Source organism: Hirundo rustica, chromosome 4 (genome assembly GCF_015227805.2).
Source record: "Hirundo rustica isolate bHirRus1 chromosome 4, bHirRus1.pri.v3, whole genome shotgun sequence".
In the NCBI taxonomy this organism is placed as follows: Eukaryota; Metazoa; Chordata; class Aves; order Passeriformes; family Hirundinidae; genus Hirundo; species Hirundo rustica.
This window is the reverse complement of record NC_053453.1, coordinates 66,497,507-66,518,992: the sequence shown is the minus strand read 5'-3', so window position 1 is coordinate 66,518,992 and position 21,486 is coordinate 66,497,507. Positions and strand designations below refer to the sequence as shown.

The 21,486-nt window shown below is 49.2% G+C and overlaps 1 protein-coding gene across 20 annotated transcripts in view; it reads right to left on the bottom strand.

Annotated features, from left to right (window-relative positions):
• PPFIBP1 (PPFIA binding protein 1) overlaps window positions 1–20,767 on the bottom strand; it is a 102,255-nt gene extending 81,488 nt beyond the window's left edge. For 16 of the 20 annotated variants that reach the window (XM_040063532.2, XM_040063538.2, XM_040063535.2 and 13 more), the window contains exon 1: window positions 20,692–20,767. The gene's annotated coding sequence lies outside the window, so the exon portion shown is untranslated. The remainder of the gene's footprint in view (window positions 1–20,691) is intronic. The other 4 variants (XM_058420487.1, XM_040063533.2, XM_058420488.1 and 1 more) reach the window with 3 other exon arrangements.
• Window positions 20,768–21,486: the final 719 nt, after the last annotated feature.

Here is a 21,486-nt window from a genome sequence, read left to right as displayed (position 1 = left end):
ACAGACGATTGGGCATACACAGTCACCCCACGACACGCTGGAAGGCTGCAGGGTCTTGTGCCTTTGAGCCATACCCAGGAGCACGTGCTGCTGTCCCATGGAGGGGATGGTGGAAGCAATGGAGGCAGGAGAAGGTCATTCCAAGAGGGCTTTTCAGGGAAAGTCACCACATATCTCTCACCTCCTGCAATCCAAAGCCGCCCTCATTACTGTACACAGTCATTTAGTCTCGTTAGAGACCTCTCCACAAAAAACATGAGAGACTTATTCAAAGATGGGGCTTCTGTCTCAGCTCCTTTTCTCCTGAAATTTCCTCTAAGCATCCTATAAACTTATGAGGGAAGAGAATAGCTTTCCATACCTGACCAGACAGTAAACGATAGCTCCTGCTTTATCTACAGGGCAAGTCATCACTCACAAAACACTGCAAAAATTTTGATTTCTATGAAACCCCTTAGCTGCTGAGCTGCAGCACAACCTTCACTTCCCATACATTCCTTGTTTACTATCCTGAGGTATCTAGCATCTCTCTAACCCAGCAAAGACAAGGTCTAGGAGACACTGAACGGGTACTCTCTTCTAAATCTGGGGCTCTGCAGATCAAGACCAGCATAAGAGAGGACTACATCAATGCAGTGCTCTACAGAGGGTGGTACTGATGGACCAGGAGAACACAAGAAATGAAATGCAGGGAAGAGAAGGACAAATTGGGAAGATATGTATAAGCTGTGTGCAGCACTGCACAACTTGCCACACGGAGATACTGGCTACCTCTCTTCTGCACAGAAGGCATCTCAAGCACTGGGCTCCCAACATGCAACACCACGTTGTTTTGTAATTCAGGATTTCCCCCACTCTTCATGCAAGCTGGGGACCTGCAGGCTGAGAGATCACCTCCTGCAAGATGGAATTACTGAAAGAGCTTCCTGCAGGTCCTCATTAAAGCCCAGTAATCCTCACAGACATGGCAGCAAGGGCGATAATGCATTTCCCCTTTCTGCTTGCGTCACTGATTATTACTCATTAGGGCACTTATAATCTTTATATAGAGTTCTTTTATGTAGACTAATTTGCTAAGAAGTAATCACTCTCCTCCTCCCCTGGTAATACAAAAGAGGGCTGTAAAATTATTTCATTTGCTGTTTATTCCAAGGCGCTCCTTCCCAGAAGTTTCTTTCAGATGTTCAGTCTGATGCCAGATACATTTGTTCATAAAAAAAAAGTCTGAGACAAGCTCTACGTTTTACCCAGTTTTGTGTGGAAAAGATGAGTAATTTAGGAAGCTTTACATCTTCGAGTTTACTCCCAGTTACCTGCCAAAAGAAATCCATGAACTTCCTTCTTAAAATAACTCCTCCACTGCAGCACTGAAGAATTCAACTCTCCACACAGAGCAGGGTAAATGGAGTTTACCTAACGCTCACGATGAGCACAGGACAGGGGAGCAGGACAGACGCCAGCACCACACGCGGCAGGAGAGCGATGCACTTGTGCGTCTGCCCAGAGCCGTGGCTCCAGAATTACTGTCTGGTGATCACACTACAGCCTGCTCTGCCTTCTGGCTTCGGGTTCAGGACTCTGCTACCAACCCATTCAGGAGCTCCAGCACACCTCTTCACCTCATTGTTCCAGGCTTCCCTCAGGGAAGGCAACAAAAGACAGCCTAAACCCAGAGCTGCTATTCTGTGCTTAGACCCCAGTCCTGTGCGTGCAATCCAGACCTTAAAGACTATAGCTTTTCCAACAGTTTTTGGGCAATAAGAATGCTTGATGCTGAAAAGGTCACTGCTGAAATAATCACTGTCTTGCACTAACTACCACTCCCTACAAGTCAGTTGACAACATGGAATACAGATCTGTATCCAGCCTTCCCTGCAATCCAAGAGTGTTCACGACAGATGATTTTGCTTCTGGATGAGTCCAAGTCTTCACTGAGCCCTCAAAATTTCCGTAAACACTCACCAAGGAAGAGAAAATTAATGACTGATTGCAGCACCTCATGACACACAAACCTCAAAGCTTTAGCTGTTTAAAACCACCCATGCCAAGCGAAGGAATAGGCTGTAGTTACAAATTCCAAACAGCAGAAACAGTACTACTTTCAACAAAAGGGAGAAAATGTTTTTTTAAATGCAGAACAATTCAGGCAGTTGGTATTTGCAAAAATCTCCTTCTGCATGCCTCTGTGCTTCTGCTTCCAAACAGTCTTTCCACACTACAATGAATTTTGTGTAATTACTAGCTAGGTACTGAGAAACTTAATTGTACAGTATTAACAATAGTGGTTTTGACTTCCTATCCAAAGGCTCTACTACTTTTAATTAAACTTGTACATTGTAACCTTGTTAAGCCTATGCAAATCCAACACGGTGAAGTTGGCTGTAATAAATCCAGAGGTAATATTGGAGCCTTCATACTAGGATGCCGATACTGAGTTTAAAATAAGCTTTGTTAGCACAGATAAAACCAAACAAACACACCAGCGTGCAGGATATGGTTTTGAAGACTGAACTTTGCACAATCCATGCTCAGTGTGTTTTCAAAAGGTCAGTGAGCCACTACAAGTCTCTTCAACTCCTTGTTTAAGCTGAACAATAAGGTTTTCCAACAGATTTGCAGTAGATTGAGGATTGCAGATGATTTTCCACATGGCAGCCATGCACACCACAGGACCCAATGAGGTATGACTCAATAGCACTGTAAAGTCAAGGAAGGAAGAGAGCACTGAACAAGATAAGCAGGGGAGTCTGCAAACCCAGGCCAACACTGATCATTTGCTCTATCTCAGCATAAAGGAACCAAGTTTGATTCAAAGGGCATTTTGTAAAAAAGCTATAGCACTGACTTAATGGAGTACCATCTAAATACTCATTTCCTCAAGCCAAGGCTGAATTAGTCCCAGAAAGCCAAGTTCTGATGCTCACACCTGTATGCCATGAAAGCAGGAGAAGGCACCAGGGCAAAGCTAAACCAATTTTTAAGGTTTTCCAGGTCTTTTCATGTCAGTCACAAATCCTTTACAGTTGGCTTGTGAAGACACAGTCTAGTCCCAAACCCTGAGGGAGAACAATCCAAACATGCATGTGCCCACTGATTCAGCAGCTGGAGCTCTCTGCTCCCCAAACAGCTGCAATTATCCCCAAGATGATGCGAAGGGGCGGGGCGGGGTGGGAAAAGGAAAGAAGTATGGCCACCTGAGAGCCCTCCTCACAAGGATGCCGCCCTAACCTGGGCTGCAAGGAGAGGTTATCCCCATGGCCCACTGCCCTCCTGCTCCAGACTGCCTGGCCGGGGGGAAGAAGGGCTGTGCTATAGGCAGGCACATCTGGCATGCGGCTCCAGTGGGGTGAGATTGTCCTGGGACAGATGGGGCAGCAAGGAACTCTGCTGCAACCCCTCACCAGTTGTTCCCTCTGCCTTTGCTCAATCTAAATTTCATGGAACTGATCATTTGGGTAAGGGCAGATACCAAAGCAAACTTAGAGCCCTATGGTTGCACTGGCTAAAACCCAATTTTGGCAAAGCATGGGGCTCTCTGGAAAGCAGAGCCAGGAAACAGACAAGTAAAGGGCCATGCGATTGTTCCCACTGATTCTTCTCAGTAACCACTTCATTACATCACTATTTTCCTAACTAATAAAGGTCAAACTGTAATTTTTGTTATTTCAGATTTATAGTTTCTCTTAAATTAAAGATATTCTTGAGCCAGGAAGAAGCAAAAAGGAGATTTATTTGCCCTAGAGATACCACAGCAAACTTAATTCAGAATTAAAAAAAAAAAAAAAAAACAAAACAAGGAAACCATTATTTCCTCAGCCTCCTTAAAAAGGGAGAGAACAGTGAACAAGAAGCCAAGATTATTAGCAGGCAGAAGAAGAAGAAAAAAATACCCAAAACAACAAATTGAAGAAAAAGAGCAATAAGAGCCTTTGTTCCCAGGAAATCCTTTTCAAGAACTGAGGAGATTCCAAGCGATGCAGCTGTACTTCCTGTGACCTGCAGCTTTCAGTTCAGGAACACTAGGAGGGTCACGGCCTGGGGACGGCTGGGCACAGCCATGCTACACACACACAGAGCCCAGCACAGGAACCCCTCACCCCACCTGAGACATCCTGGGCTACAGGGGCAGGGAACCACGCTTTGGAGCTGTCCTGCAAAGGGGATCCGCTCAAGTCACACATGGTAGCAGGATTCTCTTGGGACTCAGGTCTCCAGACTTCCTGGGGCTACAAGAGAGCTGGAGAGAGACTTCTGGCAAGGGCAGGTACTGACAGACAGGGCAAGGAGGAATGGCTTTAAACTGAAAGAGCGTGGGGTTACATTGGAAATTAGGAAGAAATGGTTCCCTGTGAGGGTGGTGAGGCCCTGGCACAGGTTGTCCAGAGAAGCTGTGGCTGGTCTCATCCCTGGAAGTGTCCAAGGCCAGGCTGGACAGGGCTTGGAGCAACCTGGGATACTGGAAGGTGCTCCCTTGACAGGAGGGTTGGAACTAGGTGATGTTTAAGGTCTTTTCTAACTCAGGCCATTCTATGACTCCTTTAGAGCAGAATCAGCAGCAACGGGACACAGCAAAGCTCTTCAACAAAACACAGTTAATAAAACACCACCTAGATACACACACACAGAGCAACCTTGCTCCCAGGGTCGGGTATTTGTAAGAGAAATAACACTAAGTGAAAAATTCAGTTCATGATGAACACCGCTGCATTAGTAGTCTTCTTGCAAGGAAAAACATTTGGAAACGATACAAGCAGCTATCCACGCAATGCACTTTATAGAGCACACACAGCCCCAGGAACATCACTTGATGTGTTATCGACAGGCAGAGCCGCTTCCGAGGCCAGACGGACTTTGAACAGCAGCGCAGCAGGAGGGGAGAGTACAGGCAAAGGGAACAGCAGAACAGGAATGCTAAACTGCTGCAGGACTTAGATAAACAGACTGATTACCAGAGAGTTTGTCTATAGTGAAGAATTAACTCCAGCACTGTCCCTGACTTGCCCTCTATCTACATCTTGAATTCGAGCATGACACTTAACTTCAATTGGCAGGAGACACAGGCAAATGTTTGATTAAGTACATTTAAGCAGTGCCTAAGCACCACTGCTGGCAACCAACACCCAGGGACCCCAAAGCTCTCCAACTATTTTCAACACAATTCCCTGTGGACAAACTCAGAAAGCAACACAACATTTGTACACATATTTTTATATATTTGTTTTAAAAGTTTAGTGCTGTATATAATTACAGCAGAGCTTTCAGACCCCTCAGCATCCTTAAAAGCACAGCTACTGCTCTCCAGAGCAGCATCCTTCCTTCAAAGGATGTCCAAGATCACTCATGTTTGACTCATTTGAGAGGGGCCAGTCCCACTGGGACACACAGCTGAGAACACCTCTCTTCAGCCGCTCAGCACGGGTAGAGTGGCCAGACAATCGTTCAGTATTTTGGGCACACAAGCCCTTCACTGCCAGCAGAAGCCACGTTCAATGTATGTGGGTGAGATCACTCGAGCTTAACTCGGTTCTGAAGGACATCAGCATGAAAAAGTGGGAGGAGAGGCTGCTGGTCCCTGAGGAACACGGAGAGGAGGCAACAGTTATGCCTGCCTATAGCAAGGAGGCATTTCACCCCAGCTGAGATTCCTTGAGCTGGAACCCAGCCAGAAAGCCCAGATAATAGCCCTTCTGCTCACAAAACCACCCCTGAATCCTGATTGTTCACAAGCTGTCTGGAACACAGCTTTAAACTCATTTAAAACACAATGAGGGGAAAATTTCCTGCTTCTCATCACTCAGAGAAGATATTAAACCAACATTTTCTTCATTCCTGCTTTGCCTGGATTTCATTACTCATTTTCCAGCTTTCTTCAAAACTGACGAATTTTAAAGTAGAGGGGGTTTCTGTATAATTTTTTACGTTGTCCCTGCACAGGATGCCATTGGAAGTATGCAATATTTAAGATTTACATATGTACAGATATGAAGTTTTTGCTTTTACCTTGATTAAGCATTTGCTTTGTTTCTTTAAATCACCCAGCCTGTGTCTTTTACAGGAAATTAAATTAACACAAAGTATCTTTTAATAATCGTAAGAGCTTTCCAGCAATTCAATTTGCAAAATGACAGACTAGCATTCTGCATCACAGTAAGCAGTTTATCAAGCTGTTCTGACAGCAGACCTTGCTCAAAGCATTATCCAGAAATGTAACACTACCTCCCTACTATTCCAGGCGCACAGTCAATGAAAGAAAACAATTATGAAGACACAGCCAAGCACAGGCTCTCTCTTCACAGCATTAAAATCTGGAAGTCCCTCTCTCTACCAGCTATGACCCCGCTAAGCTGCAGCCAGGATCAGCTCTGTGAAGACAAGTTAATACCGTCCTGCTTTATTCTGTTTTCCTGAAAACGAAGCCAGCTCTGCACTGCCGGAGGCCCCAGCCTTGTGTAGGAGGAAGCCTGGCAGTTCCACTCCCAACACCTGCACGAGGTCTTGGCAGGGACTCCTTGGCACAGGTCAGTTCAAAGGATGCACACACGAGAGGAAGAGATGCAGGGAAAGACAGCACCAAGGTACGGAAAGGACTCGAGACACGAAGCAGCTCAGGAGCAAAGGCTGCTACGTGTGTGTGAGGAATTGCCTGTAACAAACCCACAAAACACGGCCAGGGCCAGCAGCCTCAGTGACTGGAGAGGCCTTGCTGTGACACACTGACCTCTTCACGTGCCACTTGACTGGCAGTGCTGTTGCCATATTCTTTTCGCCTTCTGATCGTTTACATTTTTGTACTGGAGTCCTCACGGATTGTAACATAAACAAAATTATTGTTTTCGCATTCCTCCTTGGAGGAAGGACAATTGATAGACTTCTAGTGTGACCAGTGGGGTGGAGAGGTGTCAGCCTTATTCCCCAATCCCTGGTCATCGGCCAGAATCTATATAAGCAAAGTCAAGAAAATAAACTTCCCTTCTTTTTGCCCTGATGACTTAACTGTGTGAGTATAATTCTTTTTGTGTCCTCTAGCAACACAGTGCCTCCTCAAAAAGTGTTGCTCCTGCTCAGACAGGATTTCTGTCTGCCCTCACACAGCATGAAGGCTTCAAGAAGCCAGACAAAAGCCATGATAGCAGGAAAGCAGTGAAAACAAGGAAGGCAACTTATCCCAGTCTCAAAGGCAATGAGTGGTGGAATTAAGAGCTCAGTCTGACCCTGTCCACACAACAGCAGCTCCAGCAAGAACACAGCTGGCTTTTCTGCAAACGCTGAGACATGGAGCATACTCCAAACAAATATTTCTCAGGGCAGAAAAAAACCAAAGATGCATCAAGTGAGACTTAAGGGACAACTACTTTCACTCCCGGGTTCATGGGCTTTAGCCTATTTTTAGTAAGCTGCCTTTGCAGATGCCAAAATAACATCTCTCCCTCTCTGTACATACACAGCTGGACATGAATCTCCACAGCCTGGCTGGCAGCATCTGCATTCAGCTTCACAGATGTAAATTGCAATAAGAAGTCTAGAGGGGAAGCCTCTTCTTCGGAATTCCAAACACAAGTAGTTAGTATGGTTCAAGTGCCAAGCATACAGCCCATGGGAAGGAGGGACCCACAAGCATGGAATTAGAAAGTTCATTCCTTGCCACCAGCAGTATTTCCTTGATCCTTTATTCATAAGCAGTGTTGAAAGAGATCAATATGCTTGCCTTAAAGACTGTAATACAGAATTGCTCCTTTCCTCCAGGCTGTGTTGCACACAGGATCACAGCTAAGAATCAGTGTCCCACTCAGAAGCTGCCTCTCCACGGCTATCAGAGCTCTGCAGAAAGGCTGCAGGTCTATTTACAGCCACCAGACCAACACAAGCTCCATGTGGGCAGGAGAGGCAGCTCTTCCCCTTGGAGAAGCACTGCTGCATTCCTGGGCTGACCTGCAGTTTCAAACTCCTTGCTTCACATCGAGAATCTGGCCATTAATCAGCCTCCAGCATTTCTAAGCCCCACCAGAGGCTCTGCAACAAGAATAGGGCTGTCACCCACTCACTGGAAAGCTGCCCTGTCCAGACTGTTCTCCCCTGCCTGCCACATCCCTGCCACATGCTCCACAGCTGTGGAGCACCAGGAGGAAGCTGGCATGCAGACCGGCACACAAAATCCCATCATATAAGCAAAAGCAGCTCCAGTTTGGCCCACACTAGTGGGACACACAACCTGACCTCTCCCTCCTCCACACAGAGGAGTGTCTAGAGGTCCATAGATTGACCATGAGCAGCCCCATAGATTTTAAGTTACTTTATTTCATCTCCAGCACTTCTCTGCCTCCCTGCACCCACAGTCCCCTCCCAGAAATCTGCCTCATCTCCCACAAACGCCTACACAGCGAGTTTGGTGTACTGGCTCATCTCAAAACCTCATCAGGCCTCAAACAGGGACAGCCAGCTTTTACAGGAGGATTCCCATTTCATTTTTCATAGTCTCAAAGCTATGCAACATGTTGAGTCTGCGCTGTAACCTCCTGTTTATCAGGGAATGACTAACAGTTTAATTTGGATTAATTTCATGTATGGCTTCTATCAGACCCTGCAGAACCTCTGGCTGCCCTCATGCTTCTGTATAAACATCAACAAAATCCAGGCATGAGGACCTAGATACCAGAGGAAAACGTCTGCCTCAGAACTTTGCAGCACAGGCAAGACAGGAAGGACTGAAGGAAGGACACCACAAATTACAGCACTCTGAATTTCCCTGTGTGCCTGTGGGAGGGCAGGGACATGCACAGAGAGGATGGACCATATGGCAGGTGGCACTGCAAACTCCAAAAGCCAGCAAGGTTCCCTGCTCTGCAGCAGCTCAGGTGGGGCTCTCACCACCCAATGAGCCCAGCCCAGCTCTCCTACATTCCCTGGGGACCTGTTACCTTGCCCCTCACTTCCATGCCCAAGGACTTCAGCAGCAGAAACCCCACCACCCCTTCCACACCAGGGTGTCCTCCTCCCTTTCCCAGCCATCCCCCTAGCAGCTTGCCCAGGCAAAAGGGACATCAGCAAAGGCATCTCCATTTAGACCATCACTGGGTCTCCATCCCCAACCACCTCTCTCTTCCAAAGACTCAAGGCAAGTCAAACAATGCAAAGTGGAAGTCTGACTAGAAGCAGAAATGGTGCTGTCATTGGCTCTAGCAGGTATTTAATAGAAAGCACTCCTATTTCTCACTGTGCTTACAGCGAGTAACACCTCACCCACAAATGGCTCCACATCTTAGGGCAAAGAGACAACAAAGTAACGCTCAGAGGGAAGGTGGTAGGATCCCATTCCTTCCTTTTAACACAGAGAGAGACAGATCCCCTGTTTTGCTCCTAAATGCACGCTCTGCAGGAGCTACGTGAACACAGCTGGATCTGAGGAACAGAAATGTTCTTCCTCACCATGTGCAACCACAAAGCCAGGCCTAATTACCACAGCCATTGGAAAATGATATAGAGCATTTTTAGTAAGAAGAGAAATTAACTGCAGTATCACAGCCAAATTCCAATTTAGCCTCAGCAGTCCAGCTGGATACACCATCCTAAACAACCGGGTAGCTGATCCCAAACTACCACATGTGCTGTAGCTTCCCTACCCTTTTTAGCCATAGAATGAGCTGAGCAGGGAAGACCCACAAGGATCATCAAAATCCAATTCCTGACCTGCACAGGACAGCCCCAGGAATCCTCCGCTGTGCCCGAGGTTGTTGTCCAAATGCTCCTGGAGCTATGACAGCCTTTGGGCTGTGACCATTCCCCGGGGAACCTGCTCAGTGCCCCAGCATCTGCTGGGGGGAAGACCCTTTCCCTGATATTCACCCTGACACAGCTCCAGCCGTTCCCTGGGTCCTGTCCCTGGTCACACAGAGCAGAGCTCAGGGCCTGCCCCTCCTCTTCCCCTCGTGAGGAAGCTGCAGAACTGCTGTGAGCTCTGACCTCAGTCTGCTCTTCTCCAGCTGAACAGACCAAGTGCCCTCAGGTGCTTCTTGTGTGGCTTCACCTCCAGGCCCTTCACCATCTCCATGTCTCTCCTTTGGACATTCTCTGAGAGCTCCACATCCTTCTTATATTGTGGCTCTCAAAACTGCAGAGTCCTTCCCCTCTGAAAGAGGCGCAGAGATACACCAGTGTATCAAGGCAAGCCCATACAGAACAACCCCTTGTTCCAACTCTTCGCATTTCCAGGCGCCCCACAGTCAGCTCAGCCCTGCCTAAAGAGGGCAGGCCCAACTCTGCTGCCTGTTTTCCTGCTGCCATGCCCCAGAGTGAGGCAAGCACACACGCCAAGCACAACGCCTCTGTTCTGACAGCTGCATTTCCACACCAGTGCCAGGTTCCACCAGCAGCAAAATGACTTCCTAGGACAGCACAGGAGAAAGTGTTCAACAGCTTCTCCGCTCAGCAATGCAACAGGGAGGGACATCTGTTGCAAGAAAGCCAAACACACAGCAACTACAGATTTTGTTCATCATATCTCTGTGGCATTTTCACTGGTGAACGAATAAATCACCATTTATAGCAAGAGCAAGATTTCCAGTTGGAGGTTATTTACTTTCACCTCAATCACAGCAGCCCTGGCAAGCCAAATGATGTACAAGCCAAGCAGCAAGTGCTTGCATGCTGGGAACTGTTCAAACAGGAATAATTCAATCTTTTTGTAGCCTCACCCTGGCTAATTTGCCACAAGCTGTCTCTTTTCAGATGCTACATGAAACATGAGAAAAAAAACAAGCTGGATTAAGCTGGTCCATTTACAATCAGTTCATCTAGAGAGAGTTCAGGTCAGTTTGTTTTCTATGTAAAACAAATTCATTTTTTCAGCTTCACAGGGTTTAAGGAACAAAAATTTATTGCAGTAACCAAACATTGCTCACCGGACAAGCGTGCAGCGATTACTTAACTAATGCAAACCATTTTCAGTCTGCGTGCAAGGAATGCATGGGATAATTCCAGGGCACTCTCTTCCACCAGCATTTTACAAGTACTTTTTAGGTAGCTATGGAGACGTTACAGCCTTTTTCATTTTGCTGTCATAACCAGACAGCTATTGATTTCTTTGCAAAATTCCTTGGAAGAGTGGGGAAGGGAGGGGGAGTTTCAAGCACTGTGAGGTCTGAGAGCAACAAGCTGAAGAAAATGGGAGCAGATTTCAGATGGAGACATCAGCACGGAAGCTCCTTGCAAAAGATAGCCTTGAACCTGGTCCTGCTTCGGTACTTATGCAAAAAAGGAGGTAAACATACACACACGTAACAGGGATTGTCTTCCAACAAGCTCCAAAAGGAAAAACATTTCCAGCTACCGCTGCCATCACCCTGCACAAATGGAGGCCCTACTACACAAGGCTTGGCTGTGGTTCTGCTCCAACACAAATCTCTCTGGTGGACCTCCATCCTCACAGTCATGCTGGGCTACAAGATGCTGCCTTCTCCTCGCCACCCCCACCAGGCATTACAGCTTCGTGATGGACAGGATGGACAGTTCTGCATTTCATTCTGCTTCCAACAACAGCCCAAGAGCTTTCTATGAACTCAGGACTGCCAGTCCTCAGCAGCTGATTCTGCCCAAAAGGATGCTGAGAAACATGCCTTCACTCAGTTGACCCTTAAAGATAAATCATTCCTGCATATGCAGATTTAGGACCGCACACCATGACAAAAGAGTCTGAAACATGAGATATCGACCTGGAAAACTCTGTGTGACACAGATAAGGATATGCAAATAATCATGGATTTAGATCTTGTTCAGAAACTCCCTCATTAATGAGAACAACAGATCAGGCTCTGAACAGATACTTCCCTTTGGATAAAACAGAAAGGAAAGCCTGTTCAACCAAAACTTTTTTCTTAAATTCACCTTAGACCCAGCCACAATAATGGAGCCAGAACCTGCAGAATTATCTCTACCACAAGCTGCAGGAAGTTTACCAGCACCACCCTGAAAACAAATCTCAGTCTTCTCATCTCAGGAATGCGTTTACAGCCTCATCACTGCTCACCAAAAGGACACTCTCAAGCTCCACTGCAAAGAGAGCCAGATGCTGCTGCTGCAGAACAAACCCATGACTGCTCTGTCCACCTAATGCCCATCCAGTTATGCAGCCACATCTTCAATGCAGTCTTTGTAGCTCTTGTGAAGGCTTGAAATGGGTGAAGAATTAATCATCCTCTAAGCTCCCCAAGAAGCTGTCTGAGGACAGGCAATGCCAGGGGGAAGCCACAGGACTCACCTCATCGCGCAGCCAGCTGCTCCCAGATGTTTCCACCACCTCAACACTGCCAGCAGCATCCCAGCATTAGAGCAGTACAACAAATCTGGTCACACCACCCAACAGCTGCCACAGCAAGCCATGAGACTGCAGCGTCCCCACTGCGCCACGGGGCACAGTCCCAGCCTCAGCCACTGCTGCTGGATGGCTGCATGCCTCCCCCAGGGCACTGGGGAGGGAGGGGGCATATCTGCACCCCAAACCCAGCTGCAGTCCTCCCACTCACCCAGAGCAGGGCACACACCTCCCTAGGATCCCTCACCAGCACAGGCTCCAGTCCTGCCAAGAAGAGGGGCAGGGAATGGCACAACCCCCCCACAACATCCGAATTCCTGCCGCACATCCTAAAGCTATTCCAGAAAATACAGCTGTGTCCAGCACCATCAGAGATTGCAGTGGCCCTGCCCAGCACAGGAGGTCCAACACCAGCTCCACCATGAGTGTGGGAACCTCTGAGAAGATGCTTTTGGTTAGGATCTGTTAGTTACATGTTTCACATCCAAGAGAAGGTGGACACCAAAGCAAGCTACTACACGCTGGTTCTGGAGGAGAAGAAAACAAACAATAAACCAAACAAAAATTGTGCAATATAGGAAAAAAATCCAGCCCTTCTTTATAAAAACACAAACCCCAAATTCTTAGAGCAAATTTAAGCTCAGGCAAGAAATATAAATATGCATTTCTGAACTTTCCCCTGTGATGTTTCCTTTACAAACATAACAAATTAAAAGTGCTGTCACCAATTAAAACAGCTTTGGTTAAGTGGAGGGGAAAAAAAATGCTGATGGCTCTAAGATCCAACTGATAAGCCTTTTCAAGTCTGCTCTGATGCAAAACCAACTTCCCAGGGATTTAAATTAAGAGCAAAGAAATATTTTCCTTGGCTTAATCCTGGTTTGGAAGCAGGACAGAGGATACTACAACAAAGCCAGCACCTGAACCCACCAGAAGCCACCCAGCTGCTGTAAGCCTTTCCTGGAGATCAGCTGCTCAACACACCCATCTCTTCTTCAGCAAGACCCCTGCTCCACTGTGCCAACAGCTGTGGGCAGCAATGGGGAGCCCTCAGTGTGCCCTGGATGCTCCAACATGTCCTCCCCTCCCTCTCTGTAGGCCACTAATGCAATGACACTGCCTATGATGCACATCCATGTCCAGGAGAACAGACATTTGAACTTGGATCTTGAGGGAAGTCACCAGGGACGGCTACTTCAGCCTCCAGCTGCAATGTGGAGGTCCCCCCTCGCAGCACAGAGGTCCCCAGGGTGTAGATCACACAAAGGATTTGTGAGCTGTGGGATGGAGCACCTTGCTTTTCATGGGGAGGATAAAATTTCTGTCTGGTTCTTTCAAAGGGAACTTCTTGTACCATCCCTCCCTCACCACTGAACAAAAGTCTAACAGAGATGCTTCCAGCACATGAGGGAGAGCAAAAAGGTTGAGCATCACAGCCATCAAACCACCACCTCCCACGTGTTTTCCAGCTTGGAATGTAGGTTCCAGCACCAGGAATGTTTCCTGTTCCTCCAAGCTTCACCCACATCCCAGCCCTTGCCTGCCTCAGCATCCTACATGCAGCAGCTCTCCAAGACAGCATACTCCCCCTGAGGCTGGGGATGGACAAAGATGAATCCATCCTACTCTTAGCACAGGTGCAAAACCTAAACCAGGACAACAGGGGAGATGGGTACTTCAAAGACACAAAAAAATGCTCCAAAATCATGCAAAACACAGCTGACATCTATGAGTATCTGCTTACCCTCACACTGAGAAGATCCCAAGGCATTTGCTCCCTTCCCCTGTCTCCACAGCACTTCTTCCACAGGAGCAGCCCACCTGATCCAAGCCTCACAGAGAACAGACTCTGACACTCTCCATACAGACAGAGGGATTTTTACCAACCTATGGCAGCTGTGTAAGGACACAGCAAAGCTGTACAGAACCCAAGATCACAAGGGCTACAACCACGTGAGATCATAACTATTTTCAGAAACACACCAACAGCTCAAGGTGTTTTTCCAAAAAAGATACTCTTCTCACCTGCTCTTCAAGACAGATTAATTAGCAGCACTACACACTACAGAACCTTAATTTGATCCTACAGACATCCTCACATCCCAACCTCACAACACCCAAAACCACAGAGAACAGCCTCCAAATGGGATGCAGGTTCTTCTCCCCATCCCTTACACTCTGCATGACCTGGGCTAGTCTGAATACCTAACTTCCTTCAACAGTGCTCACATCTTTTCCATGTTTCACAAAGGCTGTATTTCTGTCAAAACTTCCTACCTGGCTGTAGCTAGTACAGACACTTTGGAGAAAATACACACACTATAAAGAGAAAATATGAAGTCAAGATTTCTCTGTCTGGACTCTTTGGACAGACTCAGCCCACGAACCACAAAGCTGGGAGGGAACCAGACCCCCACGGCCATGCCTGCTGACAGAGCAGATGGACAGCTGTGTGCACAGCTGTCACAGAACCAAGGAAAGGGACTGCCCTCCCTCATCCTTAAAACAGATCCTGGTGCTGGTTGGGTGAGTGCATGTGCATTCTTGTTTCTGTCCTCCATAACAAAGCACAACAAGGGAAAGACTTGAGAATGAGGCAGCTGGGGGGTTGGTTGTTTGGCCGTTTGTATACTTTAGTTATTTTAGGTTTTTTTCTAGTTATTTTTCTGTCACCAACCGTAAATTGTGTGTATTGTGTCTCCCTTCACAACCACTGCAGTGCCCATGAACTATCTAGGGTTAATTCTACACCGACATATAAAATACACCCTGATTTTCCCTATGCTTTTGCTTCAGAACTGATCAGTCTGAGATGAGGCAGGGGAGACCAGACCATTATAATTTCCTCTTATTTTGATGCGTCTGTAACAAAGCAAGAACGCAAAGTTCTTCTCCCAAATCCATCACATTTGGAGTCATGAGGACTGCTGGATTTAAAAGATGCTGATTCACACTAGTGGTTATCAGATTTTTCCCATCTGTGACGATTTCACAGCTGTCTGGCAGCACAGAGTTCTCCACTTTGGAGTTCAGATGCTGCAGCAGCTGGCTCAAGCCTCAACCTCCAGTTCTCCACTAATATTTAGGGAAAAAGCCTATAAAGAGAGATGCAAGTGCAAACTAACTTTTGCATCAGCACACCTGACCTCAGAGCCTTTTGTGCACAGGTACCATTTGGCATTTTTTATTCATGCAAAAGTTACCACACTGTGCCTGCTGGAACAGGGATTCCCATCAAAATGGATGCCAAGGGCTGCTTAAAGTCACTGGGTTTGTTACTTTTATCTCCCCTAAAACACCACAAGCCAGAGACTGCTGAAGTGGCCTCTGATGCTGCTCCTTGACACAACTTGCACTGCTTAATGATGCAGTGGCACAGAGAGGGGAATAGGAGCATCCTCACCTGACCAAAAACAATTCCTCCCAGGCAGCACCTCTGGTGAGGAGCTCTCTCCTGAAGTATCAGCTCTGTCAGCACAAAGGGACCGAGCACTCCACAGCAAGAGCTGACAGGACTCACAGCCAGCAGATATGTTAGTTTGGCAAGGCTGGACTACATAGCCCAGTCTATCCCAAGTTCCACCTGCATTGCTCCAGGCTGGGGCAGAGTGGCTGGAAAGTGCCCAGCAGAAAAGGATGGGGGGTGCTGGCTGGCAATAGCTGAACATGAGCTAACACCTGCTCAGGTGGGCAGGAAGCCAGTGGCTCCTGGGCTGGGTCAGCAAGGGAGCGGCCAGCAGCACCAGGGCAGTGACTGTCCCTCTGTCATGACGAGGCCTCAGCCCAAGTGCTGTGTCCAGTTCTGGCACTGCAAGATGGACACTGAGGGGCTGGAGCGTGTCCAGGGAAGGGAACAGAGCTGGGCAAGCGGATGGAGCACATGCCTGATGAGGAACGGCTGAGGGAGCTGGGGGTGTTTAACTTGGAGGAAAAGGAGGCTCAGGGGAGCCTTATGGCTCTCCACAACTCCCTGACAGGAGAATGAAGCCAAGGGAATTCAGGCTCTGGTCCCAGGGAACAAGGCACCAGACAAGAGGAAACAGCCTCTAGCTGGGCTCTAGGTTGGGCATCAGGAGGAATTTCTTCATGGAAAAGGTGCTCAGGCATTGGAAGGGGCTGCCCAGGGAGATCTGGAGTCCCCATCCCTGGAGGTGACCAAGCAAGGACTGGACATGGCACTCAGTGCTCTGGGCTGGGTGACAAGGTGGAGATTGGTCAACGATTTGGCTCATTGACCTTGGAGGTCTTTTCCAGCCTAACAGAAGCTGTGATTCCATGATTGATAATAAAGATGATCCGGGCAGGGAACAGAAAGGCTTTGCCTACAATGGGCTGTAAAACCTGTACCTAAATATAGTTCCACTGAGGAAAGAAATCAGCTTTCTACACAATTGGTTTATCTTGGCCTTTTAACAGAAACAGAAAGACAGCCAACGAAAAAAGGGGAAAACTTTAACCCAACGCACTTTCCTCATGCACTGCAGAAGTCACAGAGGAACAAAGCGCTCTGGAAGCTAAAGGACACCAGGAAATCGTATGTGCCCATAGTAAGGGCAATACAAGCGTGGGCAAGCAACTGTGAATCCAGTGTGATGATTGAATTATTAATTGAGAATTCCATCCTTTAAGCACAAATAAAGTACTACTTTGGCAGCAAGAACTAGTGGAAAAGTAACAAACAGTTACTGTCTTCAGTATGAGCTGAGTTAACACCCAGGTCAACTTGTGAGAGACGGGGGGAAATAAAAAGGAGAGAATACAAAAATGCATTATTCCCTACATCTCAAGGTATGTTCCCAGCTGAGCAACCTCCCAAGGGAGAGGGAGATCCAAGGCAAAGATCCCATGAGAGACCCACTGAGAGATGTCAGGACATGTTGTGATCTCTGCTGAAGTTGCCTCAAATTGGAAACACACAATAACAGGTAGCAAACCCATAGCAGGAGAAACACTGACCTCCAAGATGACCAAGTTTGCATTCTGGATTAGACGCTGACTTGTCCAAAGACAGAGAGATGTAATCTCTGAGCAATAGCACAGAATCTTTTCTGTGTGATGAAAAGGTTAATGCTTGCAAGGCAAACATCTCCAAAGAGCTACCTGTGATTTCTGAAGCTGTCATTAAATGACCACCCTGCCTTCATTCAGTCAGGGTGGGAATTATTGTAAATGCTAAAAAATCACGTGGGCATAAACACCAGCAGTAAGCATGAGGCAGGGCAACGTAGTTCACCTCTCCTAGGCTGGATTCAAAAGCAAAGACATTAATGGGATGACTAATGGGATGACTAATGGGATCTCACAATTACTAATGGGGGAATGGGTTCACTACTCAGCCTAAGTACAGGAAGGTATTAAGTAGTTTTATTTATGAAGGTATTAAGTGTTTTTATGCATCCTTAATGCACAGCTGCATGCACACGTTCCACACAAGAAGAGTGAACACAACAAAACTTGCCTGAACCTTCCAATTAACCTGTTCCTTGCCTTTGTAAGTTTAGAGATGTGGTTTGGCCAGGCAGAAATAGGTCAGATCATAATTGCCCACTTTAAAGCAGCCACATAACTTCAGTTTTGCTTTGAAGCCCTGACAATCACCAAGGTAAGTACGAGAAGAAGCTGTCTCAGATGTGCCAACCTAACTTGCACATCACCATTTAGCAGCTGAGGCAAAAGTTACCAGCACCTCCTTGAGGAAGGGCATGCAAATTCAGCAGTGGGACAGGGGCTTTACTGACCACCACTAACACCACAGGATGTTTTATCAGCCCCCTAAATCCTGCCCAATATCTGGGCTCTTGCTTTCTCTGTTGAAAACTACTGCAAAACAGCAGACTCCCGGTCAGAGGCATTTGGGGGTTTTTGCACCCCTTTTGAACCACCTCAGGAGTCAGGGATATGTTTTTGGAACAGCTGTACCAGATTTGGGATCTGGACCCCTCTCCATGCTCCCTCCTCCCTTCCTTCCCAGAAAAACACAAAGCACAACAAAGAGAATCAGTTCCTCAAAGGAGTTTACAGCAGCTCCCCTGTGCTCAGCAAGCCAAAGGCCTGGTTTGATGCAATCATACCACCGACAAGAAAGTGACTAAACCTTCGCTGGTTTCAAAGCTCTGCAGGGGAAGGATTTCCACTTCACTGGAAGTGTTCCTTCAAGCGAGGAAAGAACCATCGGAGAACCCCCACTTGGATGGATTAAAGAGACCAAACCTCCTCAAGGACACTGCACCGAGCACCTCAGCACACAGCTCGGCCTGTCCTCGGGCCACCTGAGCCGGCCAGTGAGCACTGACCACACCTTGTCCTGCTCAGCACCAGGGACCAATGGCACCAGACAGGCCGGCAGCACCACCTGGGAGCCTCGGGCTCCTGGGAATGGCTGCCATTTCAGGAATGTTAACAATTATCCTCCTGTTGCCACGGGTCCCAGGCAAAGCCTCCCCCTGCACCTCCACAGACAATCTCAGCAGCACCCCTCTCCTTCCTGCAATGTGTGTCAAAGCCCAGAAGGAAACAGGACTATGTATCTAAATAGGAAAAAGAGATGCAATTCCCCACGGTTCCCTGGCCCATGGGACATCCCTGGTTTCAAGGTGCTCCACCCTGCGTGTCAGGGACAAGCAGGAACCTTACTCACCGAGTTTTCTCCAGAGCCTGGACCTGCTGCAGACACAGTGCCCGGGACAAACCAACTTCCACATTCCTCAGCACAACTCCTACACCCACATGCAGCAAATGCATGAAATCCCAGGGCTGGAGGCAGGAGATGGATGGGCTGCCAAAGAGGGAACCTGCTCCTCAGGGCCCCCTCACAGCCAGGCAAACAGTGGGGCTCCCGCTGCCTTCAGGGAGGAGAGAAACACCAACTTCACACTCCTGGCACGGGAACATCCATCCTCATGTGTGAGCACCGCTGCACACCACCGACAGTCACTGTCACTGCCAGCAGCTGAGCTCTGACACAGCTCCTCAAGAAGCTGTGCTAAATCCAAAACTCCACTGGGAGCACTGGGAAGGCTACGAAACTGATCTAGGGAGCGCTCTGGCTCTTCATTTCCCAGTGATGGGAAGAAGTTAAGAGGCCAAAATCTTTGCTGCACTTGAAACTGAGAGCTGAAGTACATTTCTGTACTTGTACTTTCCAGAATGCCTCTCAAACCAACCTGCCATGCTGCCTCACTGAGAGCACCAGTTTTACTGAAACCTCTACTTACATAAATGTAAATCCTCAAGATACAGCTGCTCCCTTTAACAGAGGCAATAAATCCCGAGCTGACACTCTGGGACATCTTCCTCCCCAAAGCTCCATGGGGTAAGCATGGAGAATATTCCCACTCCGTGACCCATTTCTGCTGTTTACTTTTTGGAATGCAGCGACACTCGTATTGCTCAATATGCTGCCAGTGCAACCCACACAGAGCCTACACACGGTGCTGCCGGCCCTGGCTCTGCTCGGGACACAGCAAGGAGAGCCAGCAGAGCCTCCGGAGGCTCAGGCTCGGCCAAGCCCAGCCTGGAACTCCTCTCGTGTTCCTCACTCACACGAGGGAGCACACACGTGTTACACCACAGCCAAGCGTTGAACACCAAAGCTTCCCTTCTCCCCAGAAACAGGCACGGAGGTGTAAAGCACCTTCCTACAGCTCCGGCTGCAGCCCAGACACGGCGTGAGCAAGCACGGCTATTTCAGCTGCTAGAAGTCACGGCTCGAACAGAAACAGACCTCGAAAAAATAATTACAGGATGTAAGAACCCCAGGCCTTAAATCAAACCACATTTGTTAGCTCTAGATAAAACTCATAACTGCAGTTTCACAGCACCGGTGCCTGAAGCGTCCTACTCGAGTCTGAAAAGATTAAACCGGAGACCGCCAACCTCTCCCCAAAAGTTCCCGAAAAGTTACGTCAGGTCCAGCACAGAAACAAGGCACAGAAGGTCGGGAGTGCCGAAAGCCCTGGGAAGCGACACGGGGACAGGGACACGCAGGGGACAGAGGCTGGCGGGATGAGGCGGAACATGGGGACAGGAATACGCAGAGGACAGAGACTGGCGGGATGAGGCGGGACATGGGGACAGGAATACGCAGGGGACAGAGGCTGGCGGGATGAGGCGGGGCACGGGGACAGGGACACGCAGGGGACAGAGGCTGGCGGGATGAGGCGGGGCAGCTCCCCCGCTGCCCCCCGCTCCGGGCACACCCGGCGCTCCCGTCCCCGGGCCCGGGCCGGCTCCGGCCCCGCTGCCGGGGGCCCCGGGCCATGGCGGCGGCAGAGGAGGAGAGGAGGAGCCGCCGGGGCAGGGCACGACGGGGCTCATCCCGCCGGGACGCGAAGTTTCCGCACTCGGCTCCGAGCGGTCTCGGAGCGGCTCCCGGGAACTTCCCTTACCTGCGGCCGAACCGCGCGGAGCCCTCCCGGGGCGGCCGCGCCTCCGCCGGCTCCGGGCAGCCCCCGCCGCCGTCCCGCCCGCGCCGCTCCGCTCCGTGCCCGCCCCGCTCCGCTCGGTGCCCGCCCCGCTCCTCTCCGTGCCCGCCCCGCTCCGCCCCGCTCCGCCCGCGGCCCCGGACCGGCCCCGAGCCGCGGCTCTGCCCCGCCCGGCCGAGGCACCGCCCGTCGCCGCTGCCGGGGCCGGCCATGAGGGAGCCGCCGTGTTCCCAATGCCCCTCACGGGCAATCACAGCATCGCTGAGGCTGGAAGAGACCTCAGAGATCATCGAGTGCAGCCCGTGACTGAACACCGCGTTGCGAGCCTCACCCTGGTACCAAGTGACTTCAAACACTTAAACGCGTCCAGGCTTAAAACACCCTCAAGAGCCGCGACTCCGCCACCTCCCTGGGAGCAGCCCAGGGTGCCCTGCCCGGGAGCCGGCCTTCCCCGCACACCTCGGGACCCCGAGCAATGTCCGCGGTCTGCGCTGTGCTGGAGCAGCCCGAGATCTCCCCAAAATCGCTCCCCGGCAAGGAAAAGGGTCGGGCCAGGCCCCCGGCGCTGCGGCTGGCAGGAGGCAGCACCGTACCGCGGGGCACCGCAGCACTGGGTGACAGACACCCTGGTTGCACCTGAGTGCACCCATGCCAGCGCTTCGCCTCAGTGCCGAGGGTAAACACGGTGCGGGTTTTAATGCAGCCGTCCTTGCTACATTCGCACGAGCATTACTCTCTCATTTATGCAGTGTAAGGGAC